Raw genomic sequence first — 13,381 nt, 5'->3', positions numbered from 1 at the left:
CTGTGGAGGGGGACTTCGCAATGCTGGGTGAGGTACCTAGGAGGCTGAAGGGAGAGAGCTGAGCATCCAAGAATGGATAAGAATCCTCTACTCAGTATGGCAGGACTTCCAAATCAGATTATAATAAGCACCGAAAAAAAAACAAGGGAGTCAGGAATATTTTTCTCTTGCTTGAATTTGGCACCCTTGTGAAACTGTACTTCAAAGCCTCAGTGTGCCCAGGGAAGCAATGTTATACCCATAATTCCTAAGACTGGATGAAGAAAGTACCCATGCTCACCTTGTGCCTTGATGCCACAGTCCCCTCATCCAAGAAGCAGGAAATCTGGCTTGTATCCTCAGCCTCAGAGGGCTTGATTCCAGAATTCCCACATCCCAGAAGAGCCCTGCAACCAGCAGATCGGTTCTTCTGAGACAGATAAACCCCCACCCTTCCTGCTGCAGATGAGTCAGGGTGAACTACGACATGTCAAGCCAAAGAGTAAATAAGAAAACACCTGATGCTGTGCTCTCCTGAGGAAGATATGTAGCAGGGGAGATGGGGTATTCATGTCTGCCAAAGAGCCGTGGGTATAGGCTCCACAGCAGAGGGTCCCAACAGCAGCAGTTCATGGAGAACTTTCCTTCTCTGTTCAGAGATTTGACTCCAAGCAGAAGCATTTTGGTTGCAAACACTATAGTGGGTTTTGTTTTCTTTTTCCAAGTAAAATCTGTTTTCAGTTAACTTTACATAAAAATCCTGGGAGAAGCTGTAAATTTTAGGGGTTTATTATACTTAAACAAGCAAGCATATAATATATAGACAGAAAGAGCAGGAGATGATATATGATACGTTTATATACTCAGCCCTTTTGTTGACAAAGCAATTTTATCATCAAGAAGAACTGTCATGACTGGTAACCTTAATGACTTTCACTTGTTTACAGTAGGGTGACAAGAAATACACACAAACCCCTGCCTTTGGTTTTCTGTACATATTTGTCTTTTTATCTTTTCATGTCTTGTTGCTTTCTCAAAGCCATAAACTGAATTCTCCAGTTCTTTTCAACCACATTTCCCTGACTGCAGTTTAATTTCTATTTTTCGATTTTAAAAGCAGCACAAAAAAAGGGCCATTAATATATAAAAATAATCGAGGTCTAATTGAGGTGCTTGTCTGTGAGTAAAGGCATGGATAGAAAAGAGGGACCCATGTCTCTCTTCTATCTGATGCGCCTATGCAGGAAGTGTGGCTCAGTCACAGTAGGAAGGAGGCTTTGCACCATTAGCTGGCAATGGGAACAGAAGAAAGATTGTGTCACTGCTTTGATTAGGAAATGCAGCAGGTTTCATTCATGGCTATATCATGAATGAAACCAAAAATCTAGCAAAACCTAGTGATCTTTGGTTTGCTACAGCTACAAGCTGTACGGTATTTTCAAAACACGGTTCCAAAAATATCTCTGTGGAAGACAAAAGGGCACTTCTTTCATGCGTGCCAGTGATATCATTGCCAAGTTCTGATTCAATGGTAATGCATGCACATTTCTGAGAACTGGAGACTTAGTTATTTCTATTTCAGGGTGCTGCATTAATTTATCATAAAGTATGAATCATATGACACCAGCATCTACTTGAAGTACAAGACAAAATCAAACGCATTGAGCTTTAATATCCTTTTTCTGTGTTTATCTCACAAGGTACTTCTAAATGTTACTGTATACTTCTTCAGTATTTACACTTGAATGAAACATAGTACTCAATGTAACAATGAATTCTAAGTCATCTCTAAACATAGATTTTGCTGTTATCAAGTAAAATGCTAGCAACAATAGCAGAGCATCCCAACAATGAAATAAAAATCTGGAAGCTTTCAAGTATTTTGAAAATAAATTCACGAGGCCTCATATTAAAATAGGGACATATAGTTTCTCTGCTTACCAGGCATGCTTTTTACCTTCATTGTAACTACAGAGCTATTAAGAAAACAAGGCTTCTTGAGCTCTTCACAAAGACAATTGATAATAGGTAGATATTTCAGATGTTTAAAAAATTGCAAGCATTAATTGAAGTGCAACTCTTTAAGCACTCCTGAAACTCCAGTGCTTTATCTATTATCCTGAACAATGTGAGTGATGTATCATGTAAAGCACAGTGACAGTGTTTGCTAACATTCTCATTTGCAGAAAGCAAGAGGAAACCTAATCCTAAAAGGATCCTGATAATGTTGTTGCCAGATTTCTTAATTTTCAAGGAAGGGATAGCTACTGGGTGTTAAATTGCATATGTCAGTATGCTGCTGCTTAGAGAGTAATGCGTGAGGGAAAACCCATTTATCAAGACTCTGGTTGCATGTTACTATGCCCTAAAAGTAAACACATGACAGCTTCTCTCTGCTCTCTGTGCCAGTTTGTATGACTATAATACTGTTTACCCATCTGCACGTGGCTCAGCATGTTATACAGCCTGTGCCACAATATTATAACTACTGCTGTGTCACTTGAATGCCTTTCAGTACATTAAATGACACAATGAAATGAAGCAGAAAGGCTGATGTGACATTTCTCAATAGGAAGTGTTTATCTCTGTTCCATCAGTGTTTAATTGACTTGCAAACCACTCAGGACTCTACAAACATTAAGTGATCTTTAGCAGACAGTAGCAGTTTACACTAAGTGTCTTTAAGTACACTTGTTCATAGTATAAATGTTCAATAAATGACACATTTTAGATACACACACTGTGAATATTAACCATGACATTTACCTTTGAGTTCCCCTATCTGTATAACTGGAAGAAATTTATGCTTACCATGCTAGAAGTATTTATGGTGTTACACAATGAAATCTCTACTTGTCCATATCACTTTGGCTTACTTTATTCCAGTCTATGCTTTAGTCTTACAGCTCAATCATCAGAAGTTTGCAAGTAATTGTCATTAGTACAGTAAGTAGCACAGTTAGTGTCTATCAAATGCTGTTTGTTTTCTCATTTTCTTCCCAAGAGGAGAGGCATGCAATGAATTGTTTGGTTTTCATACATAGTTCTGGACTTTTTTTGCCTTCCATTTGTTTTTTTTTTTAATATACACATTGCTATGTGGAATATAAGACTATCCCAGACTGGGATACAAAGAACAGGCCTAAAAGGATGCTGAGCACATGTATTCCATATGTCTCCATCTGCCACAACCCATATATTTCCCGGCATGCCAAAGAAAAAGATTTGTGAAGATTCTTGTGGGACTATGTAGTGCCACAAGAAGGGAGCAAAAGAAATCAAGATCACTGACAATGTCCTGTTTATGTTTGCTGTTTGGCTTGCTCACAGGGTCACAGGAAATGATTTATTTGCTCCTCTGTAAAGAAGCCCCCACTGCCTCTCAGACAGCTGTTGGCCTCACCAGTTTGGCATGAGAGAAAATGTGTTCCTGATCCCAAATCTGGTGAATACTTTATGCACCTAAGATAGCAGGTTGGAGCCCCAGCACATCTGCATGATATCCTTGGTCTTGCTGTAGATTACTTTTATTGCTGCAGAAGGAACAAGCTGAAATTATTTTAAAAATAGATTGGGAGCCAAGTTTAATATCAAAGAAGAGAGAAAAAGTCCTTGGTCTCTGCAGGTGGTCAGCAGAAACATGAAGCCTTATGTTAATGTGACACAACTCATCTCATGAACAACAGAGATCACATGTACTTTCATTACTGATCAGCAGGTCCAAATATGAAACAGAGACTGGTATCTCAAACATTAATTTGTATGCTGGGTTCATTGTATCTTGCCATATAATCCTATCCATAAATTTATCTTAGAAGTAATTTTGGATTATTTCTTCCACAATTCTGATAGGAAGGCTATTTCAGAACCACTGTTTCAATGGCTGAAAAATGTTTTCTCAGTTCTGTTCGAAATATAAGTGATTACTGTAGGGCAGGCAAGGTCCAAGAAAGGGGCCTCAGTGTGCCAGGCTCTTGCAAGGAAAGTTGGTGGAATTTATGTTATTTCTCAGACCCCATAGGATGTAAATAAGCAAAGCCAATTTATCATCTACTGTGATTAGATAGAAACTCTTCAGTGGCCAGAGACAACAGAAAAGTGGCTGTGTTGTCATTTAGGATGAGCAGGACTTCAACAATATTTCTAGATTACAGTCCAAATAAATCTATTAAAGCCAAGAAAATTATTCACTATGACTTGAACATCATCTAATTACTTTACACCATCCAATCACACTATTTCTATCATGGCTTTATTTCAAATCAATCACTCTTTAATCATAATTTGACCTGTCCAATAAATGGGCTATTCTGGTAGTAATAGTGTAAAAGAAAGGTGAAAGAGATATAAAAATTAGGACTTCCTCAAGTGAGATATCAGTTTAATTCATTTACCTGAAATCCTACTACTTCTGTCAGTGGAAATTTAAATGCTAAACAAGGGTCTAGGAGACAGAAATGCATGCATATTCCTATAAGCACACCTATTCACTGGAATCATGGAGTAAGCCATAATTTTGACAAATTGCTATTGAAAAAGTAGGTTGCTCTGGATCTAAAATATTACTTTCAAGAAGATAAGCTTGTAAATTACATTTAACTCCTCCAGATTTACAAGAGGTATGTTTGTCTAATGGTATTTGACTACCACATAGTCACATGTCTATGCATTTGTTAAGAATAAGGAGTACATGTTCTCCTAGTGAAAGAGTGGCAATTTCATTTCAGAGGTCCCCCAGTGGAACTTTGTTTCACAAGTGAGGAAGAATACATCACTTCTCTGTCTTGAGCTGAGATTTGCCTTGGGTGTTAGGAGCTTCAAAAGTAAATTAAAGAACAAGCAATGCAAATAAGCTGCTGATTAACAGGTAGCAGGCTGTTTGAGAAGGCAACTTGTATATGTACAGTGTTTTTTACAAAGGTGCTTAATATGTGTTCAGAGCACTCCTTAAATGCTTAGTCTGAAAGTAGGCTGCAGGCACTCAGGGTTGAGGAAGAAAGGCTTGGTGTCTTCTGTAGAGTGGATGTAAGGATGCTTCTAAATTGTAATGTAGCTTCAGCATAGATTTTTGAGAGTTTACTGTAATTGATCTGTCTGTTTAAGCTTACATGTCTTTTTGCATCCATTGGCAGCATCGTAGCACATTGCATGGAAGTTTTTTAGAAATAATCTGTCAGTCCTAGAAATATTTTCCATCTATGTTACTACAAATACCTTCCTTATAAATAGGCCTTGCTGCTTTCTTTATTTAACTAATCATAACTGACTTCCCTTTGAGATCCTGCTCAAATATTTTGGCAGGCAGTGGGAACAGTTAATGACAAAGTCTGCAAATTTCTGTGTGCTGCTCATCATATTTCTATTATGTTAATAAACTTTACCTGGTTTGTTTGCTTTTTTTTTTTTTTCAAAATGTGAAATAATCTTTGGGTAAGCATGTCATTCGGGTGCTGCAGATTTTTCCCTGTGTTTAAGATATATTGCAGCAAAAGGATTTAGAAAACAGGGGAGAGAAGAGGTTATTACACCTCAATGACATCAGTGTGGTGGTCTGACAGTGCACATGGCACTCTCGCTCCTAAAAGCACAGTCAAGACAAGGAACTCAAGTTCTTGCCCCAACACGTTGCAGACATTTATTTAATTTGCACAGGACTAGGGACTGGTGTTTGTGATCAGCAAAGCTTGTGCCCCCCCCCACCTGCCAGTTACCAGGCTGGGGCCTCACCTGAGTAGGTGTCAAGGAGGCCCCACTAGTGGCAAAAACTCTCAGCAGCACATCTGCTGGCACATCTGTAAGAAACCCCCCTGGGAAAAGGAACCATGCATGCCCTGGGACCCCAGGTACAGCTCTTGCTGCCAGGCCAGTTTCCTCATTTCAGAAGGGAATTTAAGCAGGACTTTACGTCCTAAGAGAATGTACAAGATTACTTTTCTTCCCTAAGTTCCAGTTCCAGGCTAGTGAAATTTCTTAGTACAGTATATAATTTTTTAATACCTGATATACCACGTAATAGCATGTTATAGCAGCAATGTGAACTCTCTTTCTATCATCAGCTACGCAGATATAATAATATTTTCTGAAATTTGTGCTGTAAACAGAAACAGCTACTTTTTATTACTTAAAACACCTCGTTCAGCTTTCATTGTCACCAAGACAAAATGGCTTCAAACATAAAAAACCCTCTAAAATAAACAAACGAATGAATCCTCAAAAATAACAATGCCGCAGGTCTATTTTGGTAATTCTCTTGGCAGAGTAATATGGAAGCTTCTCTCAAATGAACTGCTTCCAAGTTTCAAGGGAACAGGTCATAAATAGATTGTTCAGGAAATTCACAAAGTTTGGGTACGATAATGACAAAGTAGATGGTTAAAGGCAAATTTTGAATTTACCTTTCTAAGTTACAGAAGCAGTGCACTTGTCCCCCAAACAGGGCACCAGTGTATTCCTTTTCCTTAACCCTTTCTGGGTTGTTTTGTTGTTTTTTTTTTCCTAAATTGAATCTCAATCCTTCTCTTATTGGTGACTTTATCTCCAGAGCCAGAGATAGCCTTTGAGCCACGCAAGGAGAGAACACAATACAATAAAGGACATAGAGGTCTTTGTGATGACAACAGGAAAAGCTCAAGGAAGAAGAGAGAGTGTCACTGAAGGATGTGTGCCAGAGAAGGACCAGGGAGGGAGGGGATACTGGGGCCAGAGAGGGAAGAAGGTGGAGGAGTCCTGGAAGTCACTGTTATTTCAAGAGATGGCACAGATAGGCAGAGAGCAGACTACAGAGTGCAGCCGCTGACCTTTCATGAGCTTCATGTTACTGCAGCCATTGGCTGCAAGCACCATCAGAGCTCGTCCATCTTCAGCAGGACTCTGAGACACCCCTCACTGCAACTCCTCTCTCCTTATGGACAATATTCGCTTTCCACAGCTTCCTATTTTAAGCCCCTGTGAACCTCCCCATTATTCAAGCAGGCTGCGTTCACTCAGCATGGAGCTGGCAACAGTTTGACACCACAGGACAGCAGGAGGAAAGGACATTTCAATTTCTTCACCAAAATATGCCAGTTTATCTTTAATCTTGTGAAAGAAATCAAAGTGGAAGTCTGACGCATTTCCAACTTTTTTATCAAGGGGAAAATACACATAGAAATGATTCCATCATAAGGGAATAATTTAAAAGGGACAGAAATTATGTGGGAAAATTTTCTCTTCCTTTTCAAACCACCTTTCTTCTAATGAATAAGTCTAGAAATCTTATACTCTTTTTTTTTTTGTAGAAATATGGAAAAAAAAGGCATTTCTCAATTATTTTTCTATTTCAAATTTTATCTGAGTAAGAAACACTAACTTCCTTCTAGCCATCTCTCCATATATATCTATATTAAACTGGGGAAAGACACAAAATAATTGGCATTATAAAGATTATTACATTAGTCATAAAAAGATAAAGCACGTTCAAACTTGCCATGTTATTAATACCTAAAGTTAAGGATTAATCCAGGATCCTAAAGCATTTTGGGAAAAAATGCTAAAAGATACAGTGGTGTATCATTGGCAGTCAGTCATTCTTCTGTTGAAACTCAGCACCTTGTTGGGAGCGATAGTACCCAGTTATTTAAGACAGGAAGTGAAATATATTTCATTTAATTACAGAAATAATGTATGTGGTTAGAGCAATACTTTGATATGGCATTTGGTCACGTCACACATTTAATAGGTGTGTTATTGTCACAAGTGCTATGCAATTCTCCACAGCTCAAGTGGTCAACATAATTTTATCTGAATCACAGCATCTTCAACAATGTAGCACTACCCTAAACATCAGCTGGGACACTGATTCAGTGCTGACTCAAACATCTAACATGCTAACATGCTAACATGCTAAATTACAAACATCCTTCTCTACACAGTCTGTCACCTGGAGATTTTCTCCTCAAAGCATGATCCTCGTTAAACTTACTAGTTTTGAGAACTGAGGGAGACCTAGTACATAAAATGAGAAAGACTCCTTCAGAGAACTGCAGTTACCATTCATTCTTTGTTTGCTCTGCTGATCTAGGTAGGCTGCAAAACAAAAACAAAATAAAGAAACAGTGCAAGTTCTGTGGGATTCCAGCACACATTTGATTATAGACTGAATATATTCTCAAAACAACTTTCACCCTGTTTTCCAGAAAATTTTTAGAGAGTTTTCTTTCTTTAAAAATGGGATAAATAGCAAGTTAAATCTGGCAGCTAGACTTGTTCAAACCTGTATGTCATTGATCATCTCCATTGAACAAATACAGGGGCACCGCAGAAGGTATCACATCAAGAAAGTGCAGTACAGCTTCTTGTGATCTCAATAAAAAGCCTGTTGTGCTTGTTGTTTCGAAGCTTTTTGTATCTTTTGGCTATCCCCTTGTCCTGGAACTGTTTCCTGAGGTATGTGGAGAAGTATGGCCTCTTAGTTACCTCCCCCAGCCCATTTTGTGAGAGTAAGACAAGTTAATTGTCCTTGACGATATGGATGACCCTTTCAAGTCATGTAAAATGATACTGCTCTGCTTATCGCAGGTAGATAACCATTAATATTATGTATACTGTCTATGGGAAGAGAAAGGGTCTTGTTTATTTTGAATGTTTTCAAAGGTAGGAAACAAAGGGTCCTGTGGGGACACTGGCACACAGCAGACAGCACAGCCATACAAATTGAAGTTAAAAGACACGAACCTGCAATAAAAATGGGTGAAAGACAAAAACCTAGCTGTTTCTTTATACTAAGGCTAAGGCATTTCACTGAGGTGTACAGCCCTGCAGAAGTAGAATAATGTCATATTTAACTCAAGCAGAGCTCCTGGACAGAGCCTGAAACTTTTGCATTATTGTAACATTATTCATTACAGTTTAGGAGCACAGATCACAGTCCTTAAATCTAACTATAAACAACACATCTCAGTACAAAGACCTTTCTTTGCAACCATGAGCACCACTCATCCTACATTCAATAGAGGGGCAAGGGCAGATGAGGCAGAAACTAGTCAGCTGGGTAAGTGATGGGAGGATTTCTGAGCTTAATTTTACCTTGGTAAAATATTTAATATGCACAGAACAGAACTTACAGCTTGATTCAGCTTTCTGAGACCTGTGGACTTTGGAATCAGCTTTTAAACTGCTTGTTTAAACAAAAAAAAAACAACAAAAGAAAACCACACCAAAACCACAACTCCATAAAAAGTCTGAAAGTAAAACGCACCTATTGCTTTGTAACATGCAACATGTATTGTGCTATGATGAATTACATTTTTAAGTCAGTGGAAAACATCTCATTAGCTTGAGCTGGCTTTGGATCATGATCCTGAAGGTTTCGAAAAGATATTGCCAGTGTCTGAGGGCTTCAGGCAGCCTCATTTTTGGAAGGGGAATATAATAGTTTCTTGTGCTATTTTACAATTGTATAACATGCACTGTGACATTTGTGGTAAAACCACATGATAACAAATACCGAGTTTATATTTCATTTGACAGATTTTGTGTTATCTGTAAAATCAGGATGTAAAGTATAGAATTGACAGGCAGGCAAAGAGCTGATTGAGGAAAGGGATCTCTCAACAGAGCTCAGTGGAAACACAGTGTTTTAGAGAATAATGAAGATCCCAGATCCCTGGTGCCTCAGTCGTTTGGAATAATTAGGGGTTCACTGGCTAAGGGTCAGATAATTTTGTTGACCTCTAAACTTTCTGATCTTTAGGAACCTCCTCAAAACAGGCAAAAATTAAATAAGAAGATGGTATCTGCCTTTTAAAGTGAGTTTCAGGAAATCAAAAAGATACAATTTCTCTGACATTAATTAAAACCTTCTAAAGGTTTTGGTTTTGAAGTTCTTCAGAAAGGCAACTGTTGCCTCAGCTGAGTGAAAACATAACATATTACTCATGTCTTACAGAAAAGAAATGCATTTTCAAAATTACTCCAAAAGAAAATTACTGTTGCTAGTTGCAAAAGAAAGCTTTTTCTTAGGGCAAATATTTTTACATTTTGATATTTTGTTTTCATTGTAGAAAAGATGTCAATTTGAAATTTCTTGGGAAACCAGAAATTTGGGGGGAGCAATCAGTCAGCTGATTTGTTTTGAAAATACTGCTGAAATATCATGGTATTAGTTACTAGATAGAATTGAAACAGTCGGCACATATAAATTTGAAATGTATGGTTAATAAAATATGCCAACATCAAAATATGCCAAATCTCAACGTCATGGTGTTTGAAACACTTTCATAGCACGTCTGTGGACAAAGAAACATAAAAAAGAGGAGTTGAAAAATGAATGTTTTGTTAATGTTACGAATGCAAAAATAAAATTACACACTTGTTAATGAAGAGAATGTGTTTACTTGATTTACATAAGTTTGCAAAAAAACCTATCGCAGTGGATTTACAGGGCAATAGAATTCAATATTGATACTGCTATGTTGCATTTGAGAAATAACATCATAATGGCTACATGATTTTCATTCACTTGTAGCATGAGACACTAAGTATTTTAACTTGAAAGAAAATCATACTATTGTATACTTATATTTTTTCCTGTTATAACAGAATAAATGCATCTTCTGACTTTCACTGGACATTCCTGATACTGCCATGAAACATAGCTTTAAAATGTTGCATGAAAGCTTCCTTCCTTTCAAAAAAATCTTACCATTGTAAGAATTGCTGTAAAAATGTGTTTACCTTCTTCTGCTAATAAAATAGAATACTAATTAGCAACTCCAGGAAAATTAACAATCTCTCTGCTACTCTGAGGAAGTACCTCTCAAAAAGAAGTGCCAGAAACATCATGAAATTCCCTTGATCTTGCTACTGCCCTTGATTTTACGTAGAGAACACTCATGTAACTAGTCCCTTTGAAATCATACTTGCTAGGTACTTAAATACCTTGAAGTATTTCGGCTTTATGGTGCAGTGATAGGCTGCAGTGTGCAGCTCTTAGGCAGACAGCAGTGCTCCTCCAAGCTCATTTTGCAACAGTAATAGGAATACTTGATCACTTTGCTATTCTGAAGTAAAACTCCTCTTTAAAGCAGTTTTCACAAAATGTTTCATTTTATCTACATGAAAATACTCAGATATTTTGCTGAATCCTTTAGAAAGGCCCTATTGACCTACAGGGAAAATAATTTGAAAAAAGGCCCACTGTGAGCACAAATTTTAGAGCTCTCATAAAACATTATGCATGGGACAAGTGAGGCCATATTACATGGAAAAGTGGACTCTGTCCATAGAGTTATCAGTTAGGTTAGTGGTTAATATGTAATCTTCAATCTACAAACACTGAAAAATGAACTCTCTGCACTCCATACCTCCTCAAAAAATGTATGGGTATAGTCACTTTCCATGATCTCATTGCTTTATCACTGATTTTGTTAACTTCACAGTATTAAGCTGAGCCAAAATTTTCCTTCCATTTATTTTTCTGCCACACTTTTCATGCTAAAAAGCTACTTTAATAGTTCTCCTGCTATGTGTAGTTTTATTACAACAGTTTTACCTAGATAGAACATTAAAACTATTTTATGCTTTCCTAAATTACATGATCCAAAACTGTAACACAGAAATATATGAACATCTAGAAGATGTATTTTCCTTAGTTTATTCAAGGATATAATATACCATCCTATATAAGATCCTTACCATTTTAACAAAACTGATCAAGCAAGTTGCCACTTACTTGAAAATTTGGTAGCCTTTTTTTTTTCTTGTTAGTATCTTTTTTAAAATCTAAGCTGTATTATACTGGCCCGATTTAAATGCTGAGATTTTTTTACTGCATTATCTTCTCGCAAACCATGGGATACATACACATAGTGCAGAATATGCAGATGCCTTTATAACTACTTTATTTGTTGCTACTGCACACCTGAATTAGAAATCCCACAGAAATACTATCTGTGCTAGGCAAGAATGGATTTGGATATGCTGTTTTCTTTTGGTATCATTCACACCCAGAGGAAACTGTTCCTCAGACAGAAATGAGACACATACTCCAAGCTTCAGGGGGACATTGTGTTCACTAAAAACCCTAAATAAAGACCTTTTCCATAAATTAATACCCTATTCCCTAAATAAAGATCCAACAAATCCTACCTAAGAAACTACGGAAGTGACTGAACTTTTATTGAACCTCAAAGTTTTGGCTTATCTCTTGGGCAATGGCTGGGCTGGTTCTTATTTATATCCCTATGTAAAACAAGCAGATTAATTCTTGGGTTTGCTTTCAAATTTAGTCACAAGTGGAATGTCTTAATTGTTTGTTAAAGGAACAGCAGGTTGTGGTCAGGGTCAAATGCCCTTGTGCTCAACAGATTTTAACTTTGCATAATACTAACTCTTCAGACTATGATAAGCAAGCAAAGCAAATCTAGAGAAAGATCTTCAAGCTGTATGTGAGGTAAATGCTGAGGTATGCAAAGGCAGGGGAAAGGGAGAAGCAAACCTGAGTTCATGGGACTAGTCATTTTTTATGATGTACTGGTAAACGGACTTTCAGAGCATGCATGTTGGGGAGTATGAAATTCTGCAAGATTAGTAGTGAAACAATGCAAGTTGTCTCCACTGCAGAGTTAACTTGCATGTCGGCAGAAGTGTTTAGGTATATGGGCTGGAAACTGATTCTGTGCTCACTCCTGCTAGTAGGTTCACTAGCAGGACTTGCTTTGTAGGTTCAGGCTGGATCACAGACCTGCTGATGGTCCTCCAGTGCTGCCATTACAGAATTCGCTGTTTTCCTAGACCAGGTGAGGTTCTTGCTGAGTCACTGGAGAAGGATCTTCAAGTGGTTTAGTCTACCACAGCATAAAGTATCATGAGACGTCTTCTCACAGGTGGTGAAGATGTCCTTCAGATGTATGTAAGGAAAGGCAAGAGCCTGATGGAGTGACAGAACCATGAGGTACCACAGGAAACCTGCCTGTAGGCATGAGCCCACTGGTTGGACTAGTGCAGTCATGAGAGCCATGTGCTGGTTGGGTGGTTTCTAAGGCAGACTCCCAGGGAACTGGGGGAAGAAGACCCTCTTCATCATTGCCACACTGTCCTTCCAAGCCTGATCTTGACCATTCAGGGACAGATTATGAAGGGGATTGGAGTGGTTGGATGGCAGTGGGGAAGATATGGACAAAGCTCTTTTAATGTGAGCTGTGAAGTCTCAGGTTCAGGTGTAGCACTGCCTGTGATGGCTAAGTCCCTCTCCCTGCTGGTGAGCAAATACTCCCAGAAAGGAGAAGTTAGCAGGAGTAAATAAGGGGAGCTCAAACTCTCCCAGATGTGGTGGGCTGGAGGAAGTGGATGGCTCAGCAGGCAAGCTGCCTGTTCCAGCCCAGTGGTTGGCACAGTGTCTTTCTTGCACATCAGGCAGCCTCCA

The sequence above is a fragment of the Pezoporus occidentalis genome, unplaced genomic scaffold (assembly GCF_034315485.1).
Source record: "Pezoporus occidentalis ecotype Australia unplaced genomic scaffold, CSIRO_AGI_Poc_V1 ctg109, whole genome shotgun sequence".
NCBI classification, from domain to species: Eukaryota; Metazoa; Chordata; class Aves; order Psittaciformes; family Psittacidae; genus Pezoporus; species Pezoporus occidentalis.
The sequence above is the reverse complement of the archived record's forward strand: the minus strand, read 5'-3'. Positions refer to the sequence as shown.